This window comes from Pipistrellus kuhlii, unplaced genomic scaffold, assembly GCF_014108245.1.
Source record: "Pipistrellus kuhlii isolate mPipKuh1 unplaced genomic scaffold, mPipKuh1.p scaffold_m20_p_3, whole genome shotgun sequence".
Taxonomy (NCBI): domain Eukaryota; kingdom Metazoa; phylum Chordata; class Mammalia; order Chiroptera; family Vespertilionidae; genus Pipistrellus; species Pipistrellus kuhlii.
In genome coordinates, this window is record NW_023425529.1 from 110,416,341 (window position 1) to 110,434,780 (window position 18,440).

At 39.7% G+C, this 18,440-nt stretch overlaps 1 protein-coding gene across 6 annotated transcripts in view; it reads right to left on the reverse strand.

Moving 5' to 3' along the window:
* Positions 1–10,066: 10,066 nt before the first annotated feature.
* Positions 10,067–18,440, reverse strand: part of GPALPP1 (GPALPP motifs containing 1) — a 31,945-nt gene continuing 23,571 nt past the window's right edge. For 3 of the 6 annotated variants that reach the window (XM_045588668.1, XM_036456198.2, XM_045588669.1), the window contains one exon: positions 16,939–17,549. The gene's annotated coding sequence lies outside the window, so the exon portion shown is untranslated. Of the gene's footprint in view, positions 10,335–10,437; positions 10,462–16,938; positions 17,550–18,440 lie in introns of those variants that run through there. The other 3 variants (XM_036456199.2, XM_036456200.2, XM_036456203.2) reach the window with 3 other exon arrangements.

An 18,440-nucleotide genomic window follows, 5' to 3' on the forward strand; every position in this document is an offset into this window, starting at 1 on the left:
TAAATGTCTTCTATTATGAAGATATTTTCCTGGGCAAAAATACCAGGCAAAAAATACTGTTTGCTTTTAAGGAACTAGTAAGTCTAGCAAGGGAGATGGACCCAAAAATTATAGAACAATAAGATAATTGTTGGATGAGAGTATGCAGAAAGCACAAAGGAGGCCAGGCCAGGAGGGGATGGGGAAGGGGATGGGTGGTGATGGCAAAGAGGAAGTAGAGAACACTGGTGAGTTTGCTTGGTGGACAAGCTGGGGAAGCAGCCCCAGAAGGGAAGGATGGAATGTGCCAAGTAAGGAAGTGTGAGCGCAATGCTCGGGGCCACTACCTCCAGGCCGGTATTGTAGCCCCAAAGCCAGAAAGATGGCGGATAGGGAGGTGGCGAGGCATCAGCTGAGGCTGGAGAGTTGAGGCAGCAGTCAGGTCCTCAAGAGCCTTTCTTGTTACGTGAAGGAATTAGTTTTCATCATGTGGGACTGAGGATCTTTGGGGAATTTTAAGCGATGGGTTGATATGCATATTGGAAAGACCTTGCTGGTATCTTTACTGTTGTCACAGGTTGAGACTTAGGGTAGAGGGAGACTGGTTAGGAGGTGATTTTAGTATAATATTTTTAGGAAAGAAAGATGAGAGTATAGACTAAGGTAGAGATGTAAGGGTTGGGATGAGGAACAGAGAAGAGATATTTAAGATGAACATATGAAGGAGAGCAGGTAGGAATGGAGGACGACCTCTGGTTTGGTGACTTGGGCTCCTGGGTGAATGGTGGTGACAAGTTGAAGATGAGGAGCCATGAACCATCAAAGGTCAAGATAGTTAAAAGTCGTTAAAATTTTTTAATTACAGTTTACATTCAATATTGTTTTGTGTTAGTTTCAGGTGTACAGCATAGTGCTTAGACAATCACCCCTGATAATTCCAGTACCCACTTGGTACCATACATAGTAATTATATTATTGATTAGATTCCCTGTGCTCTACTTTACATCCCCATGACTATACTACAGCACCAATTTGTCCTTCTTTTACCTTCACCTTCTTACCCAGCCCCTCAACGCTCCTTCCTTCCTCCACCTCTGGCAACGGTCTGTTCTTTGTATCTATGAGTCTGTTTCTGTTTTATTTGTTCATTTATTCTTTAGATTCCACATAAAGTGAAATAATAAGATATTTGTTTCTCTCTGATGCGGTCAAGTCATTTTTACCTACTGCCCTGAAGCTCAGAAGAAATTTCTGGCTAATACAGACAGGCACTGACAGTCCCCAGAGAGAGGAGACATGGGTGAAGGGTCTTAGGGACACCTGAATGTAAGAAAAGGCAGCATGGGAGAAACCAGGAGATGGAGGAAGAAAAGCCAGAGAGTGGAAGAACAGAAGGTCATCACAAGGCGAAAGTTTAAAGGGGAAGAAGTGATCAATAGCGGTAAATGCTGCAGAGAGGAGCAGAGTCAGACCATTTATTTGAACACCTCCGAGCACTGCGGTGGAGTGGTGTGCCAGGATGCCTACAGACAAAGGCAGAGAACTTTTTAGAGGTGTGGCAGTGGAAAGGAAAGAGAGGATGATAAAGTCACACTTAAAAAAAAAATAGGACAGATTTGTATTTATTACATACTGACAGAAAGGAGGCAAAGGAGAGGAAAGACTGAGGATAAGGAAGAAAGGGGATAATTAAAGGAGCAAAGAACTGGAAGTGGGAAGGGGTGGGAGATGGGGGGTGGGGGAAGGCTGGCCTTTCCCTCTGAAATGTGGAGGAAGGCCTTTGGGACAGGTGCTGATGGAGATGTTGGATGGCGGAGGTGAGTGAAGGGTTGAAGCAGGAGACATGTGAAGCAGTATGTGCCTGTGGACTCTATGTTCACAGTGAGCCAGGAGACAGGTTTTTTTAATGTTGATTGGGTGGTGGAGAGGGCAGTTTCCCGAGGCTCTGCTGGGGTTCACATTCTCTTTCCACCACTCACTAGCTTATAACCTTGGGAAACTTACCTAAACATCACGTGCCTCCATTTCATCTATGTGAGGGATTTGATAGTAATCCTCAATGGTGTGTTGTAAGAATTAAATGATTTAAACGTGTGAAAAGTGTGGAACAGCGCCTGGTGTTACTGCATAACAGTATTGCCATTACCATCTTTTCCACCACCATTATCTGCTAAGCCGGAGGGTTTCAGGCACATGGTTGGTGGTTGGAGGTTGTAAAGATTTGAACCAGCTGTTGAATAAAATATAATAGGAGAAAGGACTAAGAACATGAAATGTTGCTGACTGATACTGACAGATAGAGATCAAACTGGAAGATAAAAATTTGCAATGCAGTAAATCTGCATAGCCATGTGAAGTTATCACTGAATAACCTAAGGAGGTAGGTTTTTATTTCCCTTTTACAGACGAGGAAAGTTGAAGTTTAGAGAGGTCCAGTCAGTTACCTGGGGTCACTCATGGGCAAGTGACTGGGCCTCAGCCCTCTGCCCTTTGACCACACTGGTGCACACACACGCACAGAGCTGCTCGCACAGTTGCAGAGGTGATGGTGGTGGTTAGCACGCTCAGGGGAAGACCAAAAGAAATGGGCTAAACGCACTGACCTGACTTTGTGAAGCACTTCTAGGACATCGGCTAGAAAAACTTTCCTTCAAAATGAAAAAAGGCTAGTTCACATCTCAAACACTGGAAACACAAGGCCAGACTCCGATGGATTCTGGCAAAGAAGCCTTTTGATGAACCAACCCTTTCCTCAGGGGCTTGCCTCAGCATTAAAGCTGATGGGACAGGTAATGTATATTGTCTGGAACACGTATCTGTGGGTCCAGCAGAGTGCCCGCACACCAAAGTGATTAGCATGTGTTTGTTGAGTGACTGACTCACTGATGGCTCTGGAGGTGTGGTAAGAGAGTGAGGGAGAAAGATTTGGGGGATTCTTAAGAAATTAGATGAACAGAGGAAGTCTTATTAAAAGGAATTCTCTCTAATATTTAAAAGTATAGGCAATACCCAGAAATTACCTGCACGTCTGTAGGACACTCACCTACACAATTAAAATCACTCAGTCATATAAACTGTTCTGACAGCCATAGCCCTACCAGCTTCTAAATGGAAATGGCATAGCTAGATTATATGTGAGTCTCCATAGTTACCGACATGCTCTAGTTTCCATGGTTACATCTCCCAGTCTCTCTCAGGAGTCAGTCAGACGCGCGCACGCGCGCACACACACACACACACACACACACACACATATTTGAAATTTCAAAGAGTGTTTTTCTTTCTCCCCAGTCTACACAGGTATCTAGGGTTCAAAGGTCTGGGATGAAAGTTTCAGTGATCTCTTGAGGAGAAAAAGAGGGAAGTAGTGATTTGAGGAGAAAAAGAGGGAAGTAGTGATGTTCATGACAGTCCTATCTATTATTGAATGAGGAAGAGAGAATTCAGTGAGGAAATGTGGCAGTGGAATGAAATCCCTATGTTGTGAGTCTGAGCATTTTGTTTAATGAGTGGAGAAGGAAAACTGGGGTGAGGAAACAACAGGCTATTGTTTAGATGTAGCTGGGGGGGGGGGGGGGGGGGGGGGAGTTGTCCAGAGGTGGAAGGGGGACTTCTGTGTTAGAGGCAGTTTAAAGTGACCATTCATCTCTGCGATAGCAGCGCCGTGGCCTCGGCATTAATTTCCCACACAGTCTTCTTTACAAATCATCTCTCCTCGCTCATTTTGGTTCAGCCTAGCATCTGTCCTGAGGCATCAGCCCAGGTCAAGACACTGCTGTGGAGCTGGCTTTTCTTGGCAGAGGGAACCCGGATGGAATTCTGGTGCCTCCTTGTGGTGGCTAACACTTACAGCTCTAGGAAAAGGTGTTTTCTACTAATATTTAGGAACCAAAACCAGACTTTCCTCATGTATTATTATATCTACCCACCGACCCACCCCTCTCCCCCTTCCTCCCACAAATTTTACTGAGTATCTATGTATAATAATGGGAACTAATGATACACAAAAAAAGTTGAGATATTGCCTTCACAGAATTCACAAGGGTATAAGGAGAGGACAAACAAGGAACAGTTCCTACTAGTACAAAGAGTTAACAGGAGAAGGACAGTGGGAGGGACCCATTGGCTGTGGAAGCTGTAAAAGCCACCCCAAGGAATTCATTTTCTGGAAGATAAAACGTTTTAAAATTTCAATACACGGCTGTAACTCATATACCCTGGCCTGGGGACAGAGCGTATGTATCGATACTTAGCTTGTCTTGCCCTCAGGGAGGGGATGAATAGCTAAGTCACCTTTCACTCACAGCATAGACCCTTAGAAGGCCCAGGTCCGAGCTCCCAATAACCAGGATCCAGACATCAGAGCTCACTCTGCTCCAAAGAAGTGCATGCAACCTGCTCCCAGAAAGGCAGCCTTCTCTTCCTTTGTCTCCTTCCCACCCTGAGCACAGGAAGCCCATCTGTCTGGCCAGGCAATATGTCTATTGGTGAACCCAGGAGAATGCATCCGTCTCTGCATGTGAGGCCCTATGGGTCTTCAACATTCCACTTTGGAGCACCTGTGAGGTCAGTTTCTGGAGGTGTTCCTGATGCACAGCGGTTAACTGGGGGTACAGCTCAAACTCGCCCCTGCACCCCCCACCCCCAACCCCGGAGGGCGGAATTGGGAAGCTTGCAGTAGAGAAACTACTTCTGGGTTCTGGAGCAGGCTCTGCTTCCTCTGAGGCCTGTGAGTCCCAGGAGAAGATGAAGCAGGACATGAGCCAGAGCCACAGCACAGAGCACGGAGCACCAGCATGGACCGGGGCAGCAGTGGCCAGGGCACAGGGCAGAGCTGAAGGGGGGCCAGGTGGTCCTCTCTGGGAGATTTCATGCCAAAATGGCAAGTAGAGCATTGTCTTGGTGAGCCTGAAGTTGTAAGATGTCAAGTTCAAAGTTGTTCATGGCCATGTCCTCTGCCACGTGGAGATTATCAGTCTGCAGGGACGGAGACAGATGACATACAAACTTGGAGGGGAGCTGACTTAGAAGGGAAACTTCCTGAGGGCTCCGGACACGGATCCCAGTGTATCCTGGAACCCGGAGGTGTGCTTCCTGAGCCCTGTGCTCACGTCTTCCTCCCAGCCTCTGAAATGACCCAGGGTCTCTCCAGCGAAGGCCCCTAGTTTGAACTGAGTTTCTGCCCCTTGTCAATGAGAGTATTGATTAATACTATGAAGAGACTTAGACCAAGCATAACCCATGGGAGACAAAGCTGGGGAGTGGGTCATGGGAGTGAAAGAGTTCCAAGAAGGAACTAATCTGCCAAAAATGTTGGGGAAAAGTTACAAAAGACTATAAAGTGAGCTTCACAAAGATCACTGAAAACCTCAGTAACAGCACTTTTAATGGGCTGGTTAGGAATGACAAACTGAAGCAAGTTTTGATTTTATTTTAACATTAAATGTTTATAAGAGTACAGGGCTCATCGACTAAGGATATATGATTTAAAAAACATATGTATTTTTTAAAAATCACAGAATGACAAAGGTACTAAGTTTGTCTCTATCATTTTATTACTCTGGAGGGGAAGGGGAACTGGATAAAAGAAGGTGAAGGGATTAGCCAAAGAACATATAGGCATAACCCCCAGACACAGACAACATGTGTCATTGGCCAGAGGGAAGGGGGCAGGGGCTGGGTGGAGGTGGGCAAAGGTGGGGGGAATGGAGACACCTGTAATAGTTGTCAACAATAAAAATAAAGTTAAAAATATTTTCCCTAGAGGCCCAGAAGCAATCACTTTTATAGGTTTCTTGATTAACCTTACAGAGATATTCTAAGCAATACAGACACACATACACACATACATATCATACTCTAGCATTTTCATTTCTCCCTCCCTTCATTATTATTATTATTATTACTAGAGGCCCAGAGCATGAAATTGGTGCAAGAGTAGGCCTTTCTTCCCCTGGCTGCAGGCACTGGCTTGCTTATGGCACCTGGGACCCGGGCTTTCCTTGCAGCCCTACCTTTGTCTGGAAGGACATCCAGTCTAATCAGCATATTATGCTCTTATTATTATAGATTATTATTATTATTGCTGTTGTTAATCCTCACCCAAGTATTTTTTTATTAAATTATCTGTGTACATATTTTAACATTGCCTCCCCCTCCCATACATACCCTCCCTCCCCAGAGTTTTGTGTCCATTGGTTGTACTTATATGCATGTATACAAGTCCTTCAGTTGATCTCTTATCTCCCCAGATCTCCCTACCCTCCCCGCTGTAATTTTACAGTCTGCTTATTGCTTTACTGTCTTTATATCTGACTTTTGGTTCGTCAGTTTATAATGTTCTTTAATATCCATAAATGAGTGAGGTCATGTGGTATTTCTCTTTCATTGACTGGCTTATTTCACTCAGCATGATGTTCTCTAGTTCTATCCAGGTTGCTGCAAATGATGAGAATTCCTTCTTTTTTATGGCAGCATAGTATTCCATTGTGTAGATGTACCATAGTTTTTTGACCATCACCAAGTATTTTTTTTCCCCATTGATTTTAGAGAGTGAAAGGGAGGTGGGAGGGAAAGAGAGAGAGAGAGAGAGAGAGAGAGAGAGAGAGAGAGAGAGAGAGAGAGAGAGAGAGAGAGAGAGAGAGAAACATTGATGTGAGACAGATAATATGTTGCCTCTCTCACACATGCCAACGCAGGGCTGGAGATTGAACTTGCTACTGAGTAGAATCGAACTCAAGACCCTTCAGTTCTTGGGCTAACACTCCAATCACTGAGCCAGATTGGTTAGGGCCTTTATTTATTATATAGTTTTTGGTAACACACTATTCTGCACTTCAGTATTTTCATTTACTATATCTTAGAGATATATATTCTGTATATTTATCCGGACACTGATTCCAGTGGCTCCTGAAGAGTGGAGGCATCCTTGCTGTTCGTGAGCTCTGTGTTCACGTCTTCATGACTCATTTTTTTGACCAGCAGGTTGTGTTCTATAGAATGGAGGCAACAATTTACTTAACTAGTCCCCCATTGATGGATATTAAAATGATTCCCAATCTCTTATTACAAATAATGCTCAATTAAAGACAACATGTCATTTTATATTTGTGCAAGTGTATTTGTAGGATAAATTCCTAGCAGTGGAAATACAGTTCTGTTGTATATTATACTTATAGATATTGGCACATTTCCCTCCAGAGACACACACCAATTTGCATTCCTACTAGCAATGAATGAGAGAATGCGTTTCCCACCACCCTTACCAACACAGGATGTGTTAACATTTTTTCATATGCTAATCTATTAGGTGAAAAATTACTTCACAGCGTAATTTAAATTTGAATTTTTTCATGAATATGGTTGAGTTCCTTATCATATATTTGAAGATCCAGTTTGTTTCTATGAATTGTGTATTTATAAACTTTGCTTATTTATGTATTGCCTTGCTGATTTTTTCTTGTTGAATTTTTCCTATCAGCTATTCAAATTCTAAGGGGAGTAGCCTTTTGTCTATGATGTCAGTTGCAAATATTCATTTGTCTTTTGACTGTGCTCTTTATGCAGAATTGCTTTAAATTTTGGATGTTATGTTATCCTTGAGCAATTCTTGACAATTCTGACATAATAAAAGTAAAATCTCCCACATTTTCTTCTATTTTTATGTTTTCATCTTTTTTTTTACATTTAAATTTTTAATTTATCTGGAATTTTTTTGCTGAACAGTGTGAGAAAGAGATCCAAACTATTTCCCCCCATATGTCTACCCAGGAGACTCAACATCATCGATTGAGTGATTTATTCTCCTTCCCACCCCCTCCATACATTGATTTGAAATGTCTTCTTTGTATTTGTGTCTGTTTAGAACTTCCTATAACATATGGAGCTTTAATTCCACTCTTGAACTTATTCTTGAAGGAAAGTTTGTTGTTGTTTTACACATGGGAGAGACTTGAGCATGATTGTATGTGAAGAGAGAAGAGCAAGTGGCGAAGAAGTGCAGAGGAGGCCCAATGGGACCACAGAGGGAAGATAGGTTAGGACTACCTACAACAGATCCAATGAGCCTACCTCCAGGAAGGGTTTTTCAATTTTTCAAGCACTTTAAATTGTTTTTAATTTATTGATTGATTTGAGAGAAAGAGAGGGAGAGAAACATTGATTCTTTGTTTTACTTATTTATGCATTCACTGATTCTTATATGTGTCCTGCCCAGGGACAAACCCACACCTTTGGCATGTTGGAAACAAAGCTCTAACCACCTGAGCTACCTGACCTGGGCCTCAAGGACCTTGGTTGTCATTGCATAGTGTGAGGTAGCTTCCCTCCCAGCTCATGCAGCCCTGCCTCCCAGTTTGTCCCTCTTCTCTTGGCCTCTCTTCTTCCCCACCCATCTGGAATGTAGCTTAGTCATTGCGTTCCCTCGTGGGCATTCCACTTCTCTCAACACCCAAAATTTGGTTCAACGCGGCAACTCGTCTCTCCTCTGTGTGTCTGTTCAGGTCCCTCTTGCTTGCTCTTCAGTGTTCATTCCAAACCTTCCAGCCTCCAACCCCTTACTCTCAGCAAATGGCCTGTTTCATCTGAGTGGAACCCAGGCTCTCTACCTGTAGTTCATGGTTGGGATGCAGGAGGTTGGGAAACTGAAATTATGTGTAAAAATTTTGGAAATGTGCATTTTTGAGAGGTGAAACATCTATAATTTTCCTTAGATTCTCAACACCCAAAAGGTTAAAAAAAATTTCTACTTTAGCAAATTAAGTATGTCAGGTATACTCTCCCTTAACTTTATAAACTTTACCTAACAATTTATCTATACCCATAACCACCTCCATACCCTTTTCTCTATTTTTGGAGGATGTGGTGTTCTTCTTCCTATTTATTTAAGGCCAACCCCTAGACAACATCCTTTAACCCCAGCCTTTTCGCTAGATTATTTTCTCTCAGTTACCCCAGCTCTCCCCTCCACTGCTACTTCCTTTCAAACTGGACTCTCTCGCTCCCAAACATACACATACAACAAGCCCACCGCCCTGTGCTGCCTTCTCTCCCTCCCGCCCGGCCAGATGGCTCCTCTGTGATCTAAGCAGGCCTGTGCCTCCTTGGCTTATGCCTGCTGCACCCACCGCACTGTTCCTGCTCATTCCTGGACCTGTCTGTCCACAGCCTGTGGAGTGGAGGACCACAACTATGACTTTGCTAGTGGAAGTTAGATAAATATTTGTTGAGAAGAGCTAATCAATTTAGTTGCTCTTCTCTACACCTCTTCCTTCTCTATTATGTCTTTTCTTGAGGTATAGAAACTAAAACAGGAAACAATTTTCTAGGTAGACACACCATAGGTCTGTCCAAATGTAGCACATTTTTTTCTTGTATTTTTTCTCTCATACTTCGCTAGTTTGCTTGCTTATTTATTTACTTATTTACTTATTTAATTAATTATTTTTGGCTACAGCTACATACTGAGTTGATCTAAATGACTCCTGAATGCTTTTCTGTATTACAATTGAGAACTCAAAGCTCATACCCTAATAAGTATAATTTGTCTTATTAATGACTAAATTAATGCCATTACTGTCCACACTGAAGCTCAATTGCTTGCAAGGCAGCGCACACAAAGCTCATTTAGCAATGGTTTCTTATGAAAGGGAACCTCCTCACCCCCACCTTTCATTCTCTTTAGAATGATATATTTACAGATTATCTAAATATAGAAGGCCAGCAGGACCATGGCAACATTTGATTGCTAATTATAAGCAACTATTCATTGAAGAACTACCTCTACTTGACAACACTTTAAAAAATCCATTTTTAACTGTTCCATGTCGGACTTTTTTCTGATTGTAGTTTTTTTGTTTGTTTTCAAATTTCTTTCTGAACAGAATATATTACTTTTTTTGGTAACAGTACCTCCAGTTTCCTTTAGAATCATATGGTACAGAGACTTGAAACCTGCAGAGCTGACAAACCTAATGGCCCACCTGCGCCCTTCCTAACGATGATTAGCTAGAAGTTGCAAACGCCAGGCCCTATCTTGGGCTTGAAGAAACGAAGGCGAATTTGCTGAAAAAAACTACAATAAACTTGGTAGCTTAATCACAGAATTTATTTCTCACCTGTCTGAAGATAAGTCTGAAATCAAGGCGTCAGCAGGGCCGCACTGCCTCTGAAGGCTCATGGGGATAATCCTTCCTCGCCTCTTCCAGCTGCTGGCAGCTGGAGTTCCCTGGCTGTGGCAACCGAACTCCAGTCTCTGCCTCCATCTTCACATGACCTTCTTCCTGGTGCGCTTCTGCGTCTCAAATCTTCCTTTTCTTTCTCTTCTAAGGATACAATCATTGGATGTAAGGTCCTTCCTAAATCAAGGATGATCTCATCTTGAGAGCTATGATTTAATTTCATCTGCAAAGACCTGTATTCCAAATAAGGTCACATTCTGAGGACCCAGGTGGACATGCCTTTTGAAGGCCACTCCTCCAGACCCTGAGAGGCAGACAGAATCCCAATGACATAATTTGGGCATCCAGAGCCACTTGTATCTAAAGGCAGGGCTACCTTCTGTACTATTTATTACATGAGTGAATAAATTATCTTTTTTTGTTTTTAAGCCAGCCAGTTTGAGAGAGGTTTCTACCACTTGCTTCCAAGAGTCCTGATAAGTATAGGATTTAAAAAAATGTAACATATACATTTATTTTTAATTATATTCAACATTATTTTGTATTAGTTTCAGACATAGAGTAGTTATGGTTAGACAATTATATAATTTACAAAGTGATCCCCTGATCAAGTACCAACCTGGCACCACAGATAGTCATTACCGTATTGACTGCATTCCCCATGGCGTACTTTACATTCCCATGACTGTTTTGTAACTACCAACTTGTCTTTCTTAATTCCTTCATCTTATTTGTATACAACCCCCTTCCCACCTGATAACCATCAGTTCATTTTTGGCATCTATGAGCCTGTTTCTGTTTTTTTATCATGTTCTTTAGATTCCACATGTAAGTGAAATCATGCGGTATTTGTGTTTCTCTGACTTATTTAATACCCTCTGGGCCCATCCATGCTGTCACAAATGGTAAAATTTTAATCTTTTTTATGGCCAAGTAATATTCCATTGAATATGTATACCACAGGTTTTTATCCACTCACTTACTGATCAGCAGTTGAGTTGCTTCCATATCTTGGCTATTGTAAACAATGTTGCAATGAACATAAGGATTCATATATCTTTAAAAAAAAAAAAATATATATATATATATATATATATATATATATATATATATATATATATATATTATTGTTTTTTTACAGAGAAGAAGGGAGAGGGATAGAGAGCTAGAAACATTGATGAGAAGGAAACATTGATCAGCTGCCGCCTGCAAATCCCGTACTGAGGATATGCCTCAACTGAGGTACATGCCTTTGACTGAAACTGAACCTGAACCTGGGACCCTTCAGCTCGCAGACGTTGGCTTTATCCACTGAGCCAAACCATTAGGGCATAATGCGTATATCTTTTCAAATTAGTGTTTGGGATTTCTTCAGATATATACCTAGGAAAGGTTTCACTGGTTCAGGAACTTTCTGAGGTCGTAAGAAATGAGTGTGTCTGTCTATAAAACTTGTCTGAGTGGGCCTACTATTCAGGGGTCTACAATAATGACAGCTGTCATTTATTGCTGAATTTTGTGCTAATTGCCTCAATATGCAATTAGCATAGCACCCTGTAGTAAAGTATTATTGCCCTCATTTTAAGACAAATTGTGGCTGAGATAGGTTCAGAAATTTCCTCAAGTATATACAGCTAGTGGCAGGACCAAGAATTGATTCCAGGCTGCTGTCTCGAGTTTATGCTCTTAACTAATATAACTCCCTTATATTAGTCAGAGCTGTCACTTGCAAACAAAATAATACAGCCAGTTTAAGCAGGCCTGGAGGCTATATGACCAGGGGTCTGTCCACCAGCACTGCAATGCTGCCACCCACAATGCTGCCTTAGGCAGCACCGGTGTCACCACTCCACCCACATCCTGGGTTTCCAACATGCTAGGCAAGTGCCACCTCTGCTGCAGCTGAAGACCTGACCACCCCACCAGCCACCCACCAGATATCTCTTCCCTTACCACATCTTTAAACCTAGGTATTACTCAGTTTGGTAAATGCTGAACTAAAGATATATTGGGTCGGCAGCTAAGTAATTGCGGATTTTTAAAAGAAAATCAAAGACAATTTTTTCATGGAACTAAATAACTTTATTCTGTAATGTATTGCCCGTTTTGATCAATGACCTTTTGCCATCTTTCAGGCAGCATCATAATCCCACGTTCAAAAAACTTCTGGTTTTTATTAGCAAAAAACTGAATCAGGTACGATTTGACATCATCATCATTATTGAAATTTTTACCATTCAAGGAGTTTTGTAAAGATCGAAACAAAAAGTAATCAGATGGTGCAAGGTCAGGACTATATGGTGGATGTGGCAAAACATCCCAAACAAGCTCCATTAATTTTTGCCAAGTGACCAAAGATGTGTGTGGCCTTGCATTGTCATGATGGAATACAACACCTTTTCGATTTGTCAATTCGGGCCGCTTTTCTTCAACTGCATTGTTTAATTTCGTTAGTTGTTCAATGTAGACATCAGAATTGATCGTTCGGTTGGGTGGTAAGAGTTCAAAGTAGACAATTCCTTTGTAATCCCACCAAACTGATAACAAAACCTTCTTTTGATGAATATCAGCTTTTGATGTTGTTTGAGTTGGTTCACCTGGCCTGCTCCACGATCTTTTCCGCTTGATATTGTTGTAAACAACCCATTTTTCATCGCCAGTTATCAGTCGTTTTAAAAATGGATCATTTTCATTACGTTTCTTTAGCAAATCGCAGCTGCTAATGCGTTGCGTTAACTGTGGTTCTTTCAGTTCGTGAGAAACCCATGTATCGAGTTTTTGAACATAGCCAAGTTGTTTTAAGTGATTTTCAATGCATGTATGTGATACATGAAGCTTCTCTGCAATCTCACGTGTTGTACTGTGACAGTCCGAATTGATTATTGCTTTGATTAGGGCGTCATCAACTTCAACTGGACGACCAGAGCGTTTTTCATCTTTGAGTGAAAAATCACCAGAACGAAATTTGGCAAACCAATTTTGACACTGCCGTTCTTTTAAGGCTTCGTCACCATAAACAGCACATAACTTTTTATGAGCTTGCGATGCGTTTTTCCCTTTGCGGAAATAAAAAAGCAAAATATGACGAAAATGTTCCTTTTGATTTTCCATTTTTCAACGAACGCCAAACGAAAACTACAAAACATATCAAAAAACTTTTTTTACTGATTAACAGCTGAATAGCCAACTATCAAATAACAAAATGTGTTTTACATTTGTACTACGTCTGCAAACCTAAAAATTCAACTGAAGCCATATATGTGTGGAACCCGCAATTACTTAGTTGCCGACCCAATAGTTCTTCTGGTTGTTGCTATGTACTCACTGTAAGGAATAGGTGACTTTTTAAAAAGCTCTTGCCAAAACCGGTTTGGCTCAGTGGATAGAGCGTCGGCCTGCGGACTCAAAGGTCCCAGATTCGATTCCAGTCAAGGGCACATCCCCAGTAGGAGGTGTGCAGGAGGCAGCTGATCGATGTTTCTCTCTCATCGATGTTCCTAACTCTCTATCCCTCTCCCTTCCTCTCTGTAAAAAATCAATAAAATATATTAAAAAGATAAAAAAAGTTCTTTATGATTAGCTGGTAAAAGGAAATCTCTGGACCCATCTTTTCATGTTATTTTCTTAGAAGCATCACAGAATGATGAGTCAACTAACATCATATAAATTGACTGGTGATTTCTAATCTTGTCTTTACTGATGAATGATTTGACTGGCAAACATTTTAAACTCTAAAAACCCCAGTTTTCAAATGACAATTTTATTAGCCAATATACAAGGCTGTTGGGGTCGGGTGGGCAGAAAAGACCAATTTAAAAGACCACAAAATATCCAGTTTAAGTAAAAACTGAAGAATGGCTACAATTTGTAGATTTGCTGGCCGATATCAAATTAATCATGTTATCAACCTTAGGTTAATAAATTACTTTCTTAAGTGTGTAGTGTGAATGAGGTATAGTATTATGTATTCTTAGCTGAGTTCAGCAAAATGTGTTGCCTTCAGCTATTATCTCAAAAGATAAAAATGATCAAAAGTTATATACAGGATTCCAAAATGGCAGTGGAAGCTCACTGATACTCTCCCAGTACCAGACTGGAAATACAACTAAAATACAGAAAAACCACCCTGAAAAAATCTTTTTTCACTTCTTCAGCAGTCCCTTTCATGGTTTAGTTTCTAACTCTGACACTATATAACAAAAAATTAGGACTTAAAAAAAGAGCTAATGCCTGAATCCTCCCCCCATGCCACCCCACCATCTCCAATAATAGAAAAACACATAAAAAAAATTTAGGAAGTACACAGAGAAAAAAGCTCATAATCAACCAATCCAGTAAAACCCACCAATGGTTAGGTAACCCTGACATATACAACAATGGAACCTTGGTTATAACCCAGTGCAGCCCCTCGGGCCATGGTGCTTTTCAGAGCATTTGTCTGTCTCGTTCTGTATTTCTAAATAAAAAGTTATGCAGTTATATTGGGATAAGGAAAACCTGGCAAGTAAGTTGGAATGAAACACTTCTTTTCACAGTAGCCCACAGTGATATGGTTGAACAGAATGATCTTTATAGAATAGTCTCTTTACCAGTATTGCCTGTTTGAGATAAGCTAATAATAAACAAAATATTAATAAAAGACCACAACTTCTCAGATACAGATGAAACTTTATTTATACATAAAAATTACACCTCAGGAATTCTCCTTTTCTAAAAAGTCTTTTAATTGTAAAGTTCAAACTGAAAAAACTGAAAGGAGCAGTGTATAGCTTTTTCATTTTGTACACACTCCAGTCACAATTAATTTTTTAAGCTGCAAAATAATATACCTCTCCTATAACAGGAAAAGCATGACCTTTTGCAACTGCAGACTAAAATCACATGGTGGCATCAAAAGTCAAAGTGAAATAAATTAATATTCTGAAATAGAAGACTAGGCTTTGATGGTACCTAGGTATGACCTCTAACCACTTCCCTCCATGTTAATCCTTTCGCTTGGGTATATAACTCAACAGAGAATTTTTTCACTAACATTATCAAAAAATAAGTGAAAAGAGAACTGATAAGGACTTTTGTAAAATTATCTCTCATGTTCATACATATCTAATAACATTAACATATCCACCCTATATAAGAAACAAATAACTTATATAATAATCATTTATCTATTCTGGAGCATGTAAGCCTCAATATCATGTTAATTTTAACCTCACTTCTCAAAAAAACTAATTCAAAGAATCATTAAATGTTCTAGTGATTAAATGTCAAGTGGCTCCTACATCCAAACAAGATTAAAAATGCTTAGAAAAGTTGGTCCAAAGGTTGTGGGTTATTGTTAAGCTGATTAAAAATGCTTAGTAAGACATGGTCATTTTTTTTTTTTTTTTTTTTTTTTTAGAGCAGGGCTTAATTTATTATATTTTACCCACTATAAAAAGAATTTATCTGATAAAACAGTCTTATTATGGATTTAACCATCATTTCTCATCTTTTCCCCCTCCAGCAATTCCCCCAATTGCAAAAGCCACCATTTATTTATCAGTAAGATGGTTACTCTTTGAAACTTCTGCATTTATTTCAGATGACAATTTAGAAAAATGGACAAAATCTTATAATTTCAGGTACAATGAACTTAAATGTCACCTTCAACAGTAAAGAATGTCAAGTAGCTGCTTCACTTTTTAACTTAGTGTTGTTCTTTGTCTTCTTCATTTTTAAGTTTCAAAAGAGGTCACACAGTTCTATAAGACTTGGCCAAGGAGTATAGGACATTAAAAAGTTCTTATTAGAAAATGTCAACAGTCTCAATTTTCTACCAGCTGGGCAGGAGACTCGATTTAATAATGCCATTTACTGCCTGAAGATCAGAAGAAATGACTACCTTTCCATTCTGTACAAACAGTCACTCTGCTCTTGTAATGTCAGTGTTGCTATACTGGGTTTAGTCTCTCCATGAGGCAAACGACCTCTGGCCTGACATTTTGTTAAAACTGGACGCAGGGTGGCATGCAGAGGCATTGGATCTGAGGCAGCGGTGAGGTGGTAAGTCACAGAAAGAAGCTTTCCCCCTTTTGCAAAGGGCATGGACACTCCAAGGGTGAGGGAAGAAATAAACAGTAAAAATGTAATACTCTATCCCCATCAGGATGAGAGCAAAGCAAAAATAAGTATCCAAAGATGACATTTTTACTTTAAAAATGCCAGATTTCCCAAAAATATGTTAGGAATTTATAGAAGGATGATAGGCAATAACATTTCTTCCTCTCATTGAGAAAAAAATTATAACAAAGTTAAATTAAAGCAATGCACAAGCTTTGTATTTAGATAATACTACCCACTAAAATGACATCTTTAGTCAAAAAGTAGCTCTGTTCAATCTGTTTAGACAACAAGCCTTTTCATAAATTTGCTTAGGAGAATAATTCATTTTTCAATAGCAACCCTCTTGAGTAAGCTACAGTTTACACAGAAAATATCATTGTACTACTATGATTAAAATAATAATGGGTAGCCTTTTTTTTTTTTTTTTAATACTTTTACATACTTTTTCCAATAAAGCCTAAATGAACTAGGAATCAGAAGATTTTCCCATTAAAATCTTGTGCTTTATCAAAAAAGAACATAGAACTAGCAGAAGTTAGGACTAATCTATAAGAAAATATAACTTACAGAATTATTTAGAATTTTCTATTTAACACTTACAGAGAGGCAGTACTTAAAGCATTACAAATTTATAATGCTTCATTAGGGTGGTTATAATTACAGAGTTTCATTTAAAAAAAAAAGGCTATTTGTGATTGATATAAAAGATCTGTCCCCAATAAATTAGATAAAAATCTTATTTATAAATGGATAAAGTGAGATCATCTCAAAGCAGTTTGTAGACTTACAAAGTTTTGGCTGAGATCAAAGAGCTGAGCTTTACACTTTACACTGCTCATGGTTAATGGTATGACTTTTTAATTTAATTTTGTTAATTTTAGAAAGAGAGAGAAAAGAGGAAAAGAAGAAAAGAGGGGAGGGAGGAGGGGGGAGAGGGAGAGGGAGGGGAGAGGAGAGGGAGAGGAGAGAAGAGGGAAGGGGAGGGAAGGAATGGGGAGGGGAGGAGAGGCAGTGAGCCATCATAAAAATTAGGACATGGCGGGGGAATCCCCAGAATAATTAATTGAAGCCCACACTTTCTCAGAAGCCAAAGACACATAAAATTATATTCTACATAAGAAACACCAATTTTATGTTTCCTCTAGACTCTAAAGGATGCACAGAACAAGGTGAGTTTGTATGGTTTTTAAAGTAATCTCTAAACTTAAGAAACCTAAAATGAAAGAATAAAGGTGGACAGACAATAAAAAGGTATTCTTCAACTTTTCTTCATTGTACAGGGAAATCCCCCTGAAGAATAAGAAAATTCAGTAAGTTGGAAAATATTTCTAATTTTATTTTCCCTTAAAGCTCATTTTAATATAAATATAGGTTTCATACAATTAAAAAAACCATAAAGATTTTTAAAAAGCAACATTAGTTTTTATGTAATTTTTAATCACCTTTATGAACCCTTGTCAGTTTAGACTATACATGAATGATGTAATGGTTTTGAAGCTTACTTTGAGGTCCTTTAAAAGCAATGAACATTTTTCTAATTGTGATCTTATTTGACATCAAAAGATTCCTAGCACCCAGCCAATGTGGCTCAGTGGTTGAGCATAGACCTATGAACCAGAAGTCAGTTTGATTCCTGGTCAGGGCACATGCCTACGTTGCAGGCTCAATCCCCAGTAGGGGGCATGCAGGAGGCAACCAATCAATGATTCTCTCTCATCATTGATGTTTCTATCTCTCCCTCTCTTTCCCTCCTTGAAATCAATAAAGACATGTATTAAAAAAATACTAATAAACCTCCTTTCTTCATGCTTTACACCTTCCTTTCCATTTTTCATTTCCATTACAGAATTTCCAATTCTGTAAATGTTTATTACAGAATTTTAAGTAGCAATGCCCTGTTAGTTATTATGAGAACAAGGCTACTTTTCCATGAATATTTATAAGTCCCCAAAGGCTGAATTAAAAAACAAAACAGTTTACTTATAAAAAAAAGATTTGCAGATTTACAATCTATTTTACTATAAAAGGAAATAGATTTGTACACATAATTATTTATCAACAAAATTTACTTTTAGCTCTGGCCAGTTTGACTCAGTAGATAGATCGAAGGCCTGCAGACTTAAGGGTCCCAGGTTCAATTCCGGTCAAGGGTATGTACCTTGGTTGCAGGCTCAGTCCCCA